The following is a 5,308-nucleotide window of genomic DNA, read 5'->3' as shown; positions in this document are numbered from 1 at the left end:
CAAACATTCTGATCGCTCCTGTTAGTTAAGTGTTTCGTTTAAAAAACACTTAACTTTATCAGGAAAAGCGTCTGAGTCTATAAATTCGGGCTTTGTGTTCTTTCTCCTTACTGACACCGTGAAGCTAGGGCAGTAATCACGTGTCATAATTGTTTTGTGGGCTTTTACACTTGGTATATTTTGATAGTTTTCAGACATGTTCTTCTATGTCCCCTTCGTTTGTGTCCGGGAGACAGCTGGTGATGAAGAGGTAGACTGTCGGGGCGATCTGCTCCCTTTAATGACTTTGGCGTTTGCTGTTCTCCTCTGGTCTCTAGACATGGGTTTGGTATAACCCTCTTCGTCAACATTTTGGCTGAATTGTATTTGTTTGCTCTCTCTGTATAGTTGTTAATTTTTACTGGTGGCGCTGCTGGGGGGGGGGGGGGGGGTCGTTGGGCTCGAGTTGTTCGAGTTGATTGTTCTTTTTTTTTCTATAGTTTCGTTTAGGTGTTACTTCTGATCACGGGAGGTAGATTGGAGGTGAGGGGGTTGGTACTTGTGTGACCGCTGCGTCCTCTGGTTGTTCTAGACCAATGATTTTGTTTATGACCAACTGTTGTTCAGAGAACATTTCGATCAGCAAGTCGATAGTGTTTTCAATCACATTTTGATTTGTGTAAGACGGCCCATTATAGGTCTGTGTTTCTTAGTCTGTGCTCTACTGGAAAAAAAAAGTTAGATGGCGACCTGTCTGGGGTGTCCGTTGTAGTTCTTACGAACACTTTTGATTGTCGACACACTGAGCAATCATGGTGTGTACGATAATATTTGTCACTGTTGTCACTACTGGTTTGGTTGCTACTGAGAAAAAATAGATTGAGAGAGAGTATGGTGGGTATACAATTGCGTGCAAGTCATTAGCTTCCAAAACGGCGGCCTATCCCCTGAGCCAAGTGAGGATCCACTTGACTGAGCGTGTCCGCCATTTTTTTGTGCTCGACGTTAGACACAGGTCCTTTCCTTCCTCACTGAGGTGAAACAACCTTTGGGTGGTTGCTTCAGAGGAATGTAAGGAACTGCCTGGCAAGAACGCAAAACCTCCCTTCCCTCACTGAGGTGAAACAGCCTTTGGGTGGCTGTTTTAGAGGGAAGGGTGAACCACTTCGATAAGACACTGGTCCTTTCCTTCCTCACTGAGGTGAAACAACCTTTGGGTGGTTGCTTCAGGGGAACGAAAGGAAGTGCCTGACAAGAACGCAAAACCTCCCTTCCCTCACTGAGGTGAAACAACCTTTGGGTGGCTGTTTTAGAGGGAAGGGGGAACTACTTTGAAAAGACACAGGTCCTTTCCTTCCTCACTGAGGTGAAACAACCTTTGGGTGGTTGCTTCAGAGGGATGAAAGGAACTGCCTGGTAAAAGTGCAAGACTCCTCTTCCCTCACTGCGGTGAAGCAACCTTTGGGTGGCTGCCTCAGAGGGCTGAGCAAAAAGGCTCCAAACAATGATGTCTCGTAGGTGGAAGGGCATCCCCTCTGGTCTCTCCCCAGGGGTTTACACCTACCCACGCGTTTGCCGTGCGTGGCAGCCTTGTGCGCTGTGGAGACGGGAGTCCTGGAGGTTGAGCGATGCCGTGAACGAGTACGCCCTGCGGCTAGCAACACGCCTCTTTGGTCCTCTATTCCAGCAAGACAGGCGGCCTGATCCCGGCCCGGTCACGGTCAATCGGCTGGTCTCCCCCGGGAGGCTAGGGTCAAGCAGTCATGCCGCCATTGGCACTCACAATGGTCCGTGAGTGCCGTCACAATGGCTATTGGCTGCGTATATCCTCTCATCACTCCTGTTGCTGTTAGACACTGGTTCTGACACTCAGCTTCCCCTTGTTGGACTCCGTGGTGGGTGGGGGCGTGAGAGGATGAAGCACTTACCAATTCATGGAAAAAACAATCAAACACCCCCCTCAGACTGAACTTACAGTTGACGAACCGCGCAAGGCCCAGACCACGGTAGTCACCATGAAGGCATATGCGCCTTCCGGTGGCAAAAGAAAGCCCCAAGCACAGGATGACACTGTCACCCCTGCTGCTAAGGTGGACAAGACCGAAGCCAATGGGTCTGTCCACCGAATAGTCAAAGATCTTGACTCGCGAGCTGGCCTCTCCAGGCCAGCAGCTAAGCCAGGGAGGCCCCTGAGTTCACAGACGGCCTCCCCGACTGAGAGGGGAGAGCAGGCTGAACCAGCCGCATCAGCTCCTGCCTCCTCAAACAAGCCCGAAAGCCGAAAGGGCGGGCCGAAGCGTCCGAGGCCGGATACCGACTCTGATGAAGAGTCGGGACCCCCTAAACGCTTCACCCAGTTCAAAGTGCCAGCTAAACCCGAAGGCTTCGACAATGCCTACCAATTGGTCAGGGCATTGGAGTTGCAACGGAAAATCCGGTTGTCGATCCGGGTCGCCCGAGATCAGGGCATGATCATAATGCCCAAAGATCAAGCTACCTTAAATTTCCTCCGGGAAACGAAGGAGCTAACTGATGGGAGAAAAGTGAGTCTTTCCCCACTAATTCCCGAGGAAAAGAGAACCAAGATGGTGCTACTTGGCTTCTCAGTCTCGTACGATGTGGAGCTGATCGCTTCACACCCACAGGTCGTGCAGGCTTCCCGAATGTCGAAGGGGAAGACCCCAACCAGGCAAGTCCTGGTGACCATGAAAGGTGCCCCAACCACTACCCTTGATCTGGGTAACTGGGGCACCTACAACCTTCGAACGTATGTGCCAGAACCACTTCGGTGTTTCAAGTGCCAGAAATACGGTCACCACAAGGCTAACTGTACAGCCAAGCCTAAATGTGGTGTCTGTAGCAAGGCACACAACACAGAGGTATGCCTCAAGGCATACAAAGAGGAAAAGAGGGACACAACAGCCAAATGTCCCAACTGTGCCAAGAAGCATCATGCCTGGAGCCTGACTTGCTCTGTCAGGAAAAAGGCGGCCCTCAGGCGACAAGAGGTTGCTCAAAACCGATCAGACTTTGTTCCTGCCCCACCGGGCACCCATGTCTGGGGAAGGAACAAAAGCGAAAAGGCCCCCCGACCTCCTAAGAGGAAGGAAGCCGCCCCCCAGCCGACACCGGATGTCTCCAACAAAAAGGAGTTTCCGACAATGCCAAAGGTGCAGAAAAAGAAACTAAAGAAAAAAGTTTCTAAGAGCACCACAAAAACCTCCCCAACAGATGATCATCTCCTCTTTGACGAGGACGATATGACTCTCCTGTTAACTGCTGTTGTCACAGCAGTAGCAACAGCCCTGGGGAGGTCGAGTGAGGAGGCCGAGAAGGCAGTTTCGGTCGCCATGACGGCAATGACCCAGACTGTCGCAGCCCTGAAGGGAAGAAAGCTGACTAGAGAAAAACCAGCCTCACCCTCACCCCAGGACGAGACTCCCCTCCCCACTCCAAACCAGGCCATGCCTTCACAGGCAGAGCCAAAACAGGCTGAATCTGTGCAGCCAGAGCCAGATCACGCTGATATTGCCCAGGCAAGGCCAGCAAGGCCAGCCAAGAAAAAGCCTGAGAGAAAAGCCGAACCAACCAAAGTCAGAGCTACCAAAGGCTCTCCACCCCCCAGTGGACCCAAGGATAGCCTGACAACAGACGAGGAGCCCTCAACTAGCGAGGACCTCGCAATGGAGTTGTCAGACTCCGACGATGTCTCTGATGTAACTATCACTGAGTAACATCATGACACACCATCTAAGCATCCTACAGTGGAACATCAATAGCTTCTCTGCAAAGAACGCTTTTCTCCAAGCAGTAGTGCGATCAAGGAACATTGACATTGTCATGCTCCAGGAGACATTAACAGTGGACACTGTTCGCTTCTCAGGGTACCATGCCTTCACACTGCCACGAACACCTGGCAAGAGAGGCTTGATCACCCTTGTGAGAGCAACAATCCCCTGCTCCGCAATAGCCGATGCATCGCACTGTGGAGATGATGTTGAATCCCTTGCCGTCGAGGTTCACCTGGCCGGGGGGCCCCTCAAACTGTACAATGTGTACAGCCGGCCACGCTGTAAAAGCTTAGACATCAGCCAGGTCTGTGCTTCTGCTGCACACGACCGAGTGATCATAGGGGGAGACTTCAATGCACACCACCCCATCCTGGCTCCCTGCCGGGCACCGGATGCGGCCGGCTATCACATAGCCGACGTGCTAGAGACATTCCCTGAGATCGCTCTCCTCAACACCCAAGAGCCAACGCATGTCAGAGGAGGGGTCCTAGACCTCACCCTGGCCACTGCGACTCTGGTGGGGAGGATTGGCTGGTGTGTCGATGAGACCGTCACAAGTGACCATTACGGCACTATAACTACCCTCATGGATGCTGGCCCAGCCGAAATCCTAAGACCAAATCCAAGATGGAAAACAGACAAGGCCAACTGGCAGGCGTTTCAAAACGCCTTGGCCCTCTGTCTGAGATGCAACAATCCCCCACAAAGCGAAAATGTGGAAGTGCTCGAAGCCAGCCTGCTAAACGCCATTAATGAAGCAGCCTCACAGACCATACCCAAAACTCGGCCTGGGTCCAGAAGTCACAAAGACGCCTGGTACTTCAATGACGAGATCAGGGAGGTCAACCACAGGGTGAACATGTGCCGAAAACTATTCCGAAGGCAAAGAACCCCTGACAACCTATCCCTCCTAAGGGAAGCTGTCACGGATGCCAAGGAAACTGCCAACAGAGTCAGGCAGGAAAAGTGGCTGGAATGGTGTGAGTCCTTCGACCACCAAACCACCCTTTCAGAGCTGTGGCAACGGGTCAAGCGAGCTACCAGCCGCTCAGCCCCGAGGTGCACCCATCACGACCCCCAAGCAGAGGCTAACAGACTGGCGCACGAGTTCTCTGCGAGAACGAGCAGCAACAGTCTGCCAGCCGAGCTGAGGGCAAGACAAGAGCGTCTACAGCCAGACAGACACGCTCAGATCAGAGAAAGGGCAGCCGAACCCGATAACTCAGACGTTATCTTTTCTCTGAGGGAACTAAGGAAAGCCTATAAAACCAGTTCCAACACAGCCCCGGGCTCTGATGGGATCTCGTACCCCATTATCACCCACCTAGGACTAGCAGGTGAGCGTGCACTCTTGCAACTCATCAACAAGTCCTGGGAAACTTCCACTCTACCCCAGAGTTGGAAGAGGGCTACCATAGTTCCCGTCCCAAAACCAAAGGAGCCGGGGAAGTACCGCCCCATCTCTCTGCTCAGCTGCCTGGCCAAGACGGCTGAGAGGATGGTACTAAACCGGCTTCAATGGAAAACGGGACCCCCGC

This window comes from Penaeus chinensis, chromosome 8, assembly GCF_019202785.1.
Source record: "Penaeus chinensis breed Huanghai No. 1 chromosome 8, ASM1920278v2, whole genome shotgun sequence".
NCBI lineage: Eukaryota > Metazoa > Arthropoda > Malacostraca > Decapoda > Penaeidae > Penaeus > Penaeus chinensis.
Note: the sequence above shows the minus strand (reverse complement) of the source record.